Source organism: Cucurbita moschata, unplaced genomic scaffold (genome assembly GCF_002738365.1).
Source record: "Cucurbita moschata cultivar Rifu unplaced genomic scaffold, Cmos_1.0 Cmo_Scf00006, whole genome shotgun sequence".
NCBI lineage: Eukaryota > Viridiplantae > Streptophyta > Magnoliopsida > Cucurbitales > Cucurbitaceae > Cucurbita > Cucurbita moschata.
Window position 1 is genome coordinate 4,491,115 of NW_019268522.1, and position 13,194 is coordinate 4,504,308.

At 41.3% G+C, this 13,194-nt stretch overlaps 1 long non-coding RNA gene across 1 annotated transcript; it reads right to left on the minus strand.

Annotated features, from left to right (window-relative positions):
- Positions 1-12,186: 12,186 nt before the first annotated feature.
- Positions 12,187-12,601, minus strand: LOC111444397. Its single transcript, XR_002710693.1, has 2 exons — positions 12,396-12,601; positions 12,187-12,317 (listed from the first exon to the last, which is right to left on the minus strand). It is a non-coding gene; the product is annotated as an uncharacterized LOC111444397 (long non-coding RNA).
- Between the last annotated feature and the right edge of the window lie 593 nt (positions 12,602-13,194).

Sequence of the window (13,194 nt, forward strand, 5' to 3'; positions counted from 1 at the left end):
AAAAAAAAAAAAAAAAAAAAAAAAAAAAAAAAAAAAAAAACCTTTTCTATTACTTCCATGTATTCTTCCTTTTTTTTTTCTTTTCTCTCTTTCTTTACTCTAGAAAGACTACGTATTTATAAGTTTTTCTAACTCTACTAATACGTATGAGAGTGACATTCTTAAATCTGTCATTATTCCTACAAAACCTCTTGGCTTTTTCTTTGGCGGGTGACTTTTAAAATTAAACTCTTCTAACAAATTAACTAAAATTAACATTTAGCATTTAAAAATTATTCAACATCACTCCTACAAATTCTATCTACAGTTATATGAAAGTCAAGTGATTAGTAGTCAAGTCAATAACTCTTATTAATTAACATATCTGCAATCATTCATATTAGATTATCATAAGCTAGATATGTTAAGGTTATGTTCTGACCATAGTTATGCGCTATAGATAGAACTCATGTGGGAATGATCTAAGGAATTCCAACTATTCGTTGATCCAGAACTTGTTCACAAGGTTGAGGAACCACATGAGTATAGTACATTGGTAGACACGAGGGTAACTCCCTCTTAGTTATGATATACATAATAACTCCTATTATGGAGTTACAAGTTAATTTTTTTTAATTAACTAATATTGAGTGGTATCTCTCATAATGTCTTAGCAACTCAACAGTTGGAGACAGTGGGAGGTCGTGTTTCATAGATACATGATACTTGGATGTGCAACACAAAAATGACAAACCACAGGGCTAACCTACCCTACCCTAAGACCTTGCACAAAAATTAGATGGGTGTAGGCGTGCTCCAAGTGAGCTGAGAAACAATGAGTACGAAGATAGAGGTACTTTATGAAATGAAGGTCAGCATAGTAAGGATCCCGATAGAGTTAACTCCAGCGTCCCACTGAAGCTCGTCTAAAGCTATAGAACCTAGTTAGAAATCCTAAAACTTGGTGATTACTGTGTGGAGTACATAGCCATAATAGAAGACGATTAGAGCCTACAGGTAGGCTACTTTCTTGAGTATTATATTCTCACTCATGCTATTTTTCTATTTTAGATAGTTCTTGAAGAAGCTGTAACGATTCGAAATTTTCTACTTAATTTAAGGTCGCTACTGTATACATACCATAAACATTGAATGCGAAAAATTTCATTAAAATTCCATAAAACATAACTTTATCTTAAAACACAGCCATGGACTTACGTGTTTCGAAAACATCTTTAAAACGACACAACAAAAGACTAAATAAAATGAATAAGAGTTTAAGTTAAAAACATCCTATTCTAGCCTAAGTCTAAGAAAATAAATACCACTATCTTATGCATGTGCCATGGTCTCGAGTTGCGATGCCGTCGTCAGCCATACAGGAATGGCTTACCTTAACCTGAAAAATGCAGTAGCACATGACTTGAGTATCTAAAGAAATACTTAGTAAGTGACCCCACTATTCCGTTAAATTGTGGTTAAATGCAACAATCACATGCAATGAGATGATGTGACCTATCTTTCATTCCGTTTTCCCTACGGTGTTGTCCTAACGGATAATTTTGGACGTGTACTATACTCTACACACAGCCCATACGTGCAAGTATGGGCTCATCAGCTAGTTCGCACACCGCTGGACCACTTTCCTTATCCGGTGGGCATACTCTGGGAGCCCCTTAGGCCGGACACCCGCTAAAACTAGTAACCGTCACAGCAGCACTCTATAAAGCATAACAATCGTTGTCCTGCCATTGGATGTACGCGTCCGTACCCTCGTGATGGGATAGGGGTATCCCCCAAATGCATGAGCACACATAATGCATGAGCTCCCAAAACTTTTCCATTTTCATTATCCTTTAATATAAGCCCACTAGCATTATGTACATATCATATCATTTTTCATATCCTTTCAGATATCATTCATCATTCATATCATATTGTTTCTCATTCTTCAGTTCTCAAATCATACATAATTCTAACGAGGTTATATTTCATGCTATTTATCGTAATTTCATGTCATTCATATCATGCTGTATACACACAATTTAAAAGACCTGACATAATGTTTTATGCTTTTAACATAACATTTCATCATATAAACATCATACCATGACATATTGCATCACAATGTATCATATCATAAATAAGTCATAACGTAAACACTTCGTGTCATACCGTTCTCTAACTTATCATAGCCTTAACGTTCTTATACCTATCACAGACATATCATTACGTGAACGTACCTTAGTCATATCATCATAAGAACTTAACCTAACGCTATCGTTCTATCAATCCTAACACTATCATTCTATCAATCTATCACAAACCTATTCCTTTCTACCCGTAACCTAACCGTATTCTTCCGTCAATCTCTCTTATCCATATCACTCCGATATGTAACCTAACCTTAACGTTTCATGAACATATTTTACTCTTATCGTTACATTTCGTTTTGTGCATCCTTATTATATCTTATCTCAAACATATCCTTGAACACATCGTACCGTAATTATTATCATACAATTCACATATTATAACATATACATAACATATAGGAAACATATCGATCCACAAACAATTCACAGATATCAATATATATGACACGTGCCCTGTGGTTCTGCACGTGTCAACATCAAATATAACCATGCTGATAGTAAGGTCACTTACCTGGTTAGCTTAGGCTGATGTTCCGTCGTTATCCTTAATGAAAGTCCATTGAAATCCAAGTCAACCTATCTGAGCTCATGACATCCGTTTCAAGTTTGAACTCTATAAAATCATTTCTCTAATTTACATTGGCTATTGTTAAATTCTGATATTTATTGTTTTATTTTTAAAATTTTGTTTAACCAATCTTTCTTCAATCTTCCCTCTTCGTAATTATTTTCACTGTAAGGAGAATTATTGGCCAAGTTAATCTGATCTTACTTCCAAATCTTCTTTTTTTTTTATTTTTATTTCTTTCTTTCTTTTCAGTTAACAGTATTCTGGCTTTCCATCCTTATTTAGTTTTTTTTTTCTTATTTCTTTTGTCTTCCTTCGATTTAGTTAACAATTATATTCTTAGCTTTTCATTTAATCGATTCATTTGGTTATATTCTTTTTCTATAATTCATATAAAATTATTGACAACCTATTTCTATAATTCATATAAAATTATTGACAACCTAAATCAATCCAACAATTCAGTAGATCTAAAATATAATTGATTGTAATTTCCTAATCTCTCCTTCAAAACTAAATAATTGTAACCAAATTAATATTAATTAATAAAATAAAAGGAAGATTTAACATAACTACTAACATATCTCCTCCGCCCAACTAAATCTGCCTTTTGTTTTTTTCTATTCGTTTCTATATGAAGGAAGAAATTCTAATATGGTAAATTTGTTTTTACAGGAAAAGAATTCCTGATTTTTTGCCATATTTATTTTCAGGGAATGAGTGGGGAGAGATTGAAGGAAGGAGGAGGGATCGGTTACCAAATGTTTTTTTTATATATATTTTTAGTAGTTATTTATTTATTTATTATTTTATTATTTTATTATTATTATTATTATTATTATTATTATTATTATTATTATTATTATTATTATTATTATTATTATTATTACTGCTATTTTATGTTATTTTTACCGATGGTTACAGAAGCGATCATTGATGAGAGCGTCTCAGTATCTTGTAGCTGTAGGGACCATAGATACTGAGAAGACTATGAAATTTGATTCTTCTTTCTTGTGTGGATGGAGCTTGATGAAATTGGTCTTAATTGATGCATTATGGTGTGAGTTTTAACATACTAGAAGGAATTCAAGAGATCAAGAGAAGAATAGGAGAACGGAGCCTCACCGGAGATGCACGAGATCACCAAAATCTTGAAAAGAAGGAGATGAATGTTGGAGGTCGAAGACGTTGAGCATTGGTCAAAGATTAGCCCTATTTCGACATTTTCACTCTTTTTTGCTTATTTAATCCTCTTAGAGTTTAATTTTCAATTGGTTTACATTGATTTTCCTCTTAGAGTTTAATTTTCAATTAAGCGTGAATATGTTGTGAATAAATATTTATGAAATTATTGAGCATGAGTACGTTGTTGTTGGTCATTGAAGCTATGACATAGCTGATTAGGACTTTGATTATGCCTGAATATGTTGTTGAACTTCGAGCATTGGAGGAAATGATTTCGAATCTTGCTTTGATATAATAATTCTAAGGTGAACTATGATGAATGGATAAGTTGATAGAGAGTCGGATTAGGAGTAATTAGGTAAGCCCTTGAATCTTGTGGATTGATTTAAATTGAATACGTTTGATTTGAAGGTTTGCAAACATGTTGAATGCGGAAAGTATGGAAAAACATCTCGTAATATATTTAAGCAGAAAATCGAACGATTAGATTCCTAATCCATGATGTCACGGTACTTTTGGTGACTTATGCATTATGCAAGGACAATTGGAGTGCAATTGACTTGTCTTAATTAGCTAGAATTTGTCTAGTAATCATCAATAGTATAATGTAGAGAGCTATTACGGAAGCTTTAGTTTTCACTTAATAAAATTCAGTCTAGATGGGCAATGGCATTCGTACCATAATAATACAAGTCAATAGATGAGGAGTCACAACTTTGAAATGATGAAATCATAGGTACTATGAGACCCTTGGGAGTGCAATGGGTAGATTATAGAGGAAGCTTGTTTGTGCTTAATAGCAAACATGCCGAGCACTATTATGGGAGCACAAATTGTACCCAACCGTGACTTGTTGGGTACCATTGAGGGATGAGGGAGCACCCGCTAATGTTTGATACTAATAATGAAGGAGCATATTGGGGAGACAATGATGGGTTGTTAATAGGATATTTGACATGAGGGACATGGCCATACTCGTTCGAGCAACCTTGAACCCTAGGTTGATAAGGACATCTCAAATACTTATGCAAAAACTACAAGGACCTTGATGGCTAGATTGCTTAAAAACCCTGGTGGGCAACATTATTGTAACGGCCCAAGCCCTCTATTATTGGATATTGTCCTCTTTAAGCTTTCCCTCTCGGATTTCCCCTCAAGGTTTTTAAAACGCTTCACACCCTTATAAAGGGTATTTCATTCTCCTCCTCAACCAATATGAGATATCACAATCCACCCCCCTTTAGTTACCAAGATCGAAACTTGGCTCTGATACCAATCTGTCAGGATCCGATTTTCGAGACTTCAAAACTCGGATCGTGATCAAAAAGATGAAAGCGAAATCAATAAAAAAAGAAAAGAAAAGAAAAGAAAAGAAAAGAAAATTAAAGAAGAGTAAAAGGTAAAAATACCATTTAATTAAAAAAGAAGAAATAAAAGTTTAATGTTTCAAATAATTACGAATGGGATACAAATTTTTAAAGGAAATACAAAAGACTCGAAAGCACCAAAAAGGGATTACGCTCCGGAACGACTCCCTCTGTGACCGCACAGCTCTGAAATACTCCTCTACCTCGATCGGCAGTCAGCGAACACCTGAAAAAAATATGAAAACTGGGATGAGTATAAAAATTATACTCGGTACGTCACCTACTTGTAGGCTCTCATCGCATCCTAAGCTTCACAGATTCCCACGGGTTTCTAATGGACTCTAGGACTTCTAGTTTTGGTCTTATTCCCTAGGGGCTTGTCCCTTGGAGCTTCACTGGTTCTCTGTCCTTTCATTTGGTCCCTCAGAGTTCTTTATGTCGAGCTGTAATGACCGGTGTCTCTATATGAGGTGCTCCCTCTACATGGCTAACTGAGACTACATAGTATCTTTCCTAGGGGTGTGCTGAATACCTCCTAAGCCCATATAGTCCCCCTCTGGGGGGGCACGACCTAACCTGTTACCATGCAAGTAATGAGTTGTACGATGTAGGGACACATTTCCCATGCGAAATCGCTAGGAGCAATAAGAACCGATCAAGAACCCTTGGTCCTCCCACGAAGCTATAGATACCATTCACACAACTAGCAGCCTAAGAACACTCCTCAGGTACTTCGTTGCCGTGATGATCTGTTAGGCTCCTAGGGGGAAAATTAGGTCTAGACTAAGTGACTTGTCACTTCTAACCACAAATATGTAGGCTTATCATGTTAATGAATCGCTGAAAATAACTGAGTGCATGCAACCGTCATCTAGCATCGTCATACATAATTCATGCAACTTAAACATACATGCTCAATGGGGCGATGACATCCATCAAGCATCGCAGCGTGGAGTTCACACTCAACGGAGCGATGAGATCATCAAGTACCTGGAACACAGAGTTCACAATGTCAACATGAATTAAACATATGCATATGTATAGCAGAAGCTTAAAGCATAATTGCTCAGATGATTCCCATAATGTTTCAAATAATACACTCATACTCATAAGAATCAGATTACCTAAATTCATTCATGAAAAGCTACCACCCAAGGTAAATTCACTAGCATGCTGCAATCCTAGCGAATCCAACAAGTATTTCTTCCTAAATACCGTGTAGTGACTTACATAATTGACACGTGCCCTTTGTTTAGCATTTCTACACAAATAGTGTGTCCAAAAATATTGATTTCCCCAATTAGGTCCTAAATCACATAAAAATATTATTAGAATTGAAATTATGATGATAATCGGAGAAACAGAAATCGGACGGACGAAAAACAGAATATTACACACTCCCACACACTCCCATGTGTCACCACGAGTCACCACGTGCCCAGGAGAAATTTAGTCGCGAGTGTCACCCGCACGTGCCACGTTTCACAATCAGTGGAGCGAATGCGTCCTGAGAAAGTCATCGAGGATGATAACTAAATTAAGTGGGGGAGAATGTCATAATCTGCAATATGATTGTGACTCGAGTAAGTCATCAAGGACGATGACTAAGTTAAGTGGGGGAGAATTCCACAACCATACTATGAAGACAATAGGTTGTGACCCTCACGCCATGACAAGCAAAGTGGCGTCTCTCAAGAGACGTCCATCCGGCCATATGCGGGCTAATATAGAAAAGTACCATGATGCGATCGAGGAGGACGATGCATCATCCCGCACACCACCACGCAAAGTGGGCATTGAAGACATGTTGAGACATAAGCAAGACAGAGACATCAGAATAGACATGAAGGGCAAAGAGAGGCTTGTTGAAGGGCCGGGTAGGGCCCCAGGCCTTAACCTCAAAAGTCGAGGTTTCGAAAGAAATTTGGGCATTTGGTTCGGGAGTTAAGTCTGTCCATATGAAATATGAATGCTCGCCAAGTTTGGTGTCAATTGGACATCGGACGGACAATGAACGACACCGTATAACACCTCACCAAAATCATGTGTACACCTGGTAGAATGAAAATGGCTCACAATGTACTATAGGGGTACCATGGTGTCAGCTCTCCACCACCCCTGGGCCCTGTGGCCTAAGTGAGCTACCTTGTAGCACATACGTGTGTCACAGTGTGGGTGAGCGTGCCGAGACGAGTGTCTCAGGCGACTTCTTTTGAAATCAGTTTTTAAAGGACAGTATCTGGCGGCACGGGTGTACCGGTATTGCGCCCTAGCCCACGTGCTGGAGGTTGCTACATACACTCGCTATCCGGGACGGTATTCGTAAATGACACGATATGGGCATGAGAGGGCCTATGCCTACATAGAACCCGGATGGATGGATGTTCAGGAAGTCCCAATGAGATGAGTGACACGCGGGCCCATTCTCGATGGCATGACCGAATGAGTTATGATGGTCAACGACATCCCGAGACTCAGGATGGCACCAAGACAAATAGACCCTGTCGATGGGGATCAAGATGGCAAGATGAGATGTGACGTTGTATTGAGAGACCTTGGCCCGAGCAGCGGCAAGGTCGAGCCGAATGAGTTGGCCTAGTGTAGAGGCAAGTCGGATGTGTCGCAGACGATTGAACATGCACGCACAGGCTGCGTGTGTGGTGGAACAAGCTTGGATTCCGGACAAGCGATGTTCGATTGGTGAAGACAAACCTCACCTAAGGTCCGACAAAGCCACAAAGCTGGGGCAAAAAAATATATACGGGGTTTAATTCCCCTCAAGGCTAGTCGTGAGTGTGTCAAGATCACGACGCCGCACGGTAAAAAATGTAAGACCGTGACAGTTGGTATTAGAGCCACACTTTGTGTGTCTAGTCGGGCAAGACAGTCAAGAGAAATGAACCTAAGAGTTGATTGAAGACCTTGCAAGTGTGTCAAGAGTGTCGAATTGGGCAGGACAGTTGCCGGTCAGAATTAGAATTAGTTGGGGGTTGAAGCCAAGACTACCCGAAGTTCATTAATGTCGTGTGTCGACACCTCAATATGGGGAGATCTACCCACCAAGAAAAACTAAGCTCATTTGACAGGAGCTTGTAGTTCCAAAGTGGACAAGGCAGAGGAAACAGAAAGCGCACCATGACAGTGCCTTCCAAAGAACCATTCACATTAGAGGAATAGTGTCAGTGGTTGCAAGCAGAGAAGCCGAGAGTCGAGAAAAGACAAGCGTCGGCCAAGTGCGAAAGCTGAATACAACGTAAGTCCTATGGGGGGGCGACCTTGCTGCAAAGAGGCAGCCCAGTTCGAGCGGGGGAGAGCAGAATCAATAAGTCTTTCACCCCGTAAAGGTGCTCTAACATACGAGCACACGTGTATTCCTTGAGCCACCACCTTGTGCCTAAGGTGGATGACTCCACAAGAGATGTCAAGACCAATATCCGCTCAAGAAGTGAGCATCAAGCTGACAGCGGACATAGAGAAGATCGCGAGAAATTCAAGTACAACAATAGCGACACGAAGGTGGCAAAGTACAAAGAGTTGGCCGAAAGACAGTGCTAACAACTGAAGAGACTGTAAAAAAGTTTTTGACTTTGCTCAATAGAAGAAGTGGTCGCGACGAAAGAGTGTCACGGCTGGGCTTGGAGCCCCACCCCGAGGGGTGCACCAATTTATGTGATCCACAGAGGATACACACACTGAGGCCAAGTTGGCCACAACAGGGCAAAATGCCCCCTTTAAGTCCATAATCGTCTGGTGAGTGTCTGCAAAAAGAGTCAGCCTCACCTATAACTATGGCAAACACTGAATAGCCACGTCTACCTTGCGAGTCTTAGTGGTCGAGTCCAAGATGGGCGAACAACAGAAATAGGTCCGAAGGGAGACCGCCGTAGATAGTAGTACCAAGCCAAGTGGAGGCAAGTTCACCCAACAACTGACCAAGTCAAGAGTCAGAACGTGGTGCCACATGACAAAGAGAAGTCAGAAGCATCCACTCGAACTTGTCCCCAAGTTGGCAGAAGACGTCAGCAAGAGGAGCATTACGACAAAAGATAGTCAGGTACTCAACAATTTGATACTTTTCTGAAACACAACCAAATCCAACGAGTCAAGTCGCCAACAGTCAGGGAGTTTGGATCGTCATCGGGACGATGTCGAGATTGAGTGGGGGAGAATTTCACAATCAGTGGGGCGAATGCGCCCTAAGAAAGTCATCGAGGATGATGACTAAATTAAGTGGGGGAGAATGTCACAATCTGCAATATGATTGTGACTCGAGTAAGTCATCGAGGATGATGACTAAATTAAGTGGGGGAGAATATCACAACCATACTATGAAGAGAGTAGGTTATGACCCTCAAGCCATGACAAGGAAAGTGGCGTCCCTCAAGAGATGCTCATCCGGCCATATGCGGGCCAATATAGAAGAGTGTCATGATGCAATCGAAGAGGACGATGCATCATCCAACACACCACCACGCAAAGTGGGCATAGAAGATGTTGAGACATAAGCAAGACAGAGACATCATAATAGACATGAAGGGCAAAGATAGGCTTGTTGAAGGGCCGGGTAGGGCCCCGGGCCTTAACCTCAAAAGTTAGGGTTTCGAAAGGAATTTGGGCATGCGGTTTGGGAGTTAAGTCTGTCCATATGAAATATGAATGCTCGCCAAGTTTGGTGTCAATCGGACATCGGACGGACAATGCATGACACCGTATGACACCTCACCAAAATCAAGTCTACGCCTGGTAGAATGAAAATGGCTCAAAATGTACTGTAGGGGTACCATGGTGTCAGCTCTCCACCACCCTTGGATTCTGTGGCCTAAGTGATCTACCTTTTAGCACATACGTGTATCACAGTGTGGGCGAGCGTGCCGAGACAAGTGTCTCGAGCGACTTCCTTTGAAATGGGTTTTTAAAGGATAGTACCGGGTGGCACGGATGTGCTGGTATTGCGCCCTAGCTCACGTGTTGGAGGTTGCTACATACACTCGCTATCCGAGACGGTATCCGTAAATGACACGGCATGGGCACGAGAGGGCCTATGCCTCGATAGAACCCAGATGGATGGATGTTCGAGAAGTCCCGATGAGATGAACGACATGCGGGCTCATTCTCAATGGCATGACCAAATGAGTTATGATGGCCGACGACATCACGAGACTCAGGATGGTGCCAAGACATGTAGACCCTATCGATGGGGATCAAGATGGCAAGATGAGATGCAACGTTGTATTGAGAGACCTTGGCCCGAGCAGCGGCAAGGTCGAGCCGAATGAGCTGGCCTAGTGTAGAGGCAGGTCGGATGTGTCGTAGACGATTGAATATGCATGCACAGGCGGCATGTGTGGTTAAACAAGCTTGGATTCCGCACAAGCGATGTTCGATTGGCGAAGAAAAACCTCGCCTAAGGACCGACGAAGCCACAAAGCCGGGGCGAAAAAATATATATGGGATTTAATTCCCCTCTAGGCTAGTCATGAGTGTGTCAAGATCACGACGCCGCACAGTAAAAAATGTAGGACCTTGACACCATGCGTGCATCAGATTCTGTAGTTGCGGTTCGTTGGGCCAGTTCGATGGCGGTTCAGTTCGCAGTTCGAATCATGATTCAGCTCTATTGGACTGCGGGTCAGATTGGGTCAGTTGGTGGGTCGCAAGTTGTTTAGGATCGTAGGAGGCGCATGCGGCTAGGTGAGGGACACGAGTCGCCTAGAGTTTGAGGCTTCGAAAATCTATCACGACCCAATTTTGAGGATTCGAAAGTCGGGCCGTGACCAAAAAGACGAAAGCAAAAAAAAAAGTAAAGAAGAGTAAGGGGTAAAAATACCATTTAATTAAACATAAGAAATAAAAAAAATTTCAAATAATTACAAAGGAGATACAAATTTCAAAAGGAAATACAAAATTTTCCAAAAGACCCAAAAGGGATTGATGCTCCAGAATGATCCCATATATGACTGCACAACTTTCGAACGCTCCTCCATCTCCACCAGCAGTCAACGAACACCAGAAAAAATAGGAAAACTGGGATGAGTATAAAAATTATACTCAATAAGCCACCTACTTGTAGGCTGTCATCATATCCTAAGCTTAAGAGATTCCCACGGGCTTCTAATTGGCTCTAGGACATCTCGTTCAGTCTTAGTCCCTTGGGAATTGCGCCTTGGAGCTTCATTGGTTCTCTGTCCTTTCATTTGGTCCCTCGTCCTTTCATTTGGTCTCTAAGAATTATTTATGCCGAGTTGTAATGACTGGTGTTTCTATCTGAGGCGCTACCTTTGCATGGTTAACTAAGACTACATGGTATCTTGCCTAGGAGTGTGCTGAGTACCTCTTACGGCCATAATAGTCTCCATATGGGGGGAACGACCCAACCCGTTCTCATGCAGCTAATGGGTTGTATCGTGGAGACACATTTCCCATGCGAAATGGCTAGGAGCAGTAAGAACTGATCAGAAACCCCTGGTTCTCCCACGAAGCTATAGATACTTTTCACACAACTAACAACCTAAGATCACTCCTAAGGTACTTCATCGTTGTGGTAATTGTGCATGCAACCGTGTCGTCGGCCGCATGCGCGCATACCATGCGCGCCAGCTTCTACACAGTCACGAGTCGGTCGGTCCGGTTCGGTTCAGTTCGCGTTTGCGGTTAGGCTTGGCCTGCAGGCGACACGTGTCGTCGCCTCGCTGGAGCTGCATTGCTCCAGCTGGCGGCCGACGCGTGTCCGGCGCCTATCGCCGCCCTCCGCCGCTCGTCGGCCAACCACTTTTTTTTTTCTTTCTTTCTTTCTTCTCTGTCCTCTGAAATCCGTAACATCGTGTCCACTTTTCGATTTTCATATCTTTTGACTCGTAGTTTGAATCGATACGATTTCTTCAGTAAAATCTTAGATCATGTTATGGGCTACGTCCTAGTATTTTCTTCGTAATTTTTTGCTTGACTATCGGATGAGTTAAGAGCGTTCGAAGTTCGCTCACCGTTCTTGGACGATGCTCGGGTTTCTGCCTTCAGATTGAGGTTTCAGCCAAACTTCTTCAAAGATCCTGTAGAGATTTGTCCCTAAATGAATATATCGAGATTTCAGATCTTCATTCACAAAGAAAAACCGTACATCTGAGAAAACGTTCATGATCTTACCTCGCGGGTTTTTCTGATTTCTTGATGGAAAATGGGACTCCGGCCACCCACATTCTCTTTTTCCTTCCAAGAAAGGCTCCTTGCATCATGATCTTGACCGGAGTAGACTCCGACGGTAGGTTTCGGTGAGTCTTCCGGCCATACATTCTTCCTCCTCTCTCTAGGTTCTCTCTAACCCGTTTCTCTCACTATTTCTCTTTTGCAGGACTCTGGATGGGATTTCATTTGGACCCCTTAAGTGGTTGGAGGGGCAAATTTACCTATCTGCCCCTCTCTCGACTTTTCCTTTTTTTTTTTCCCCTTTTTCTATTTCTATTTCTCTTTCTTCGGGTATTACAAACTCTCCCCCCCTTAGAAACTTTTGTCCCCGAAAGTTGGCGTCTCTTGGAAGAGTTTAGGACAGGCCCCTCTCACGTCTTCTGTACGTCCTCGAGTTGCCTCTTCATTAAGGTGGTTACTCCCACAAGACTTTTACTAAGGTGCTCTTTCATACCAACACTTTGCGTCTTGGTCTGACCCAATAGGGACTGGTACCCGTATAGGCGTACTACCTCGTTGACATATAACTTATCTCATCAATCTACTCGATAAGTGGTCTCATCTGGGATGAGGTGAGTTGTCTTGGGTTGTCTACCCCAACTATCCAAACCACGTTACGAGTCTGTTTAGTCTTTGGCAAACTTGAGATAAAATCCACACTCACTACTTCCCATTTAAGGGCTGTAGCTATCTTGTTGGGCGCTATCTCGATGCCTTAACCTACTAACAGCATCGTCTTACGAAACCCGTCATGTCTCTC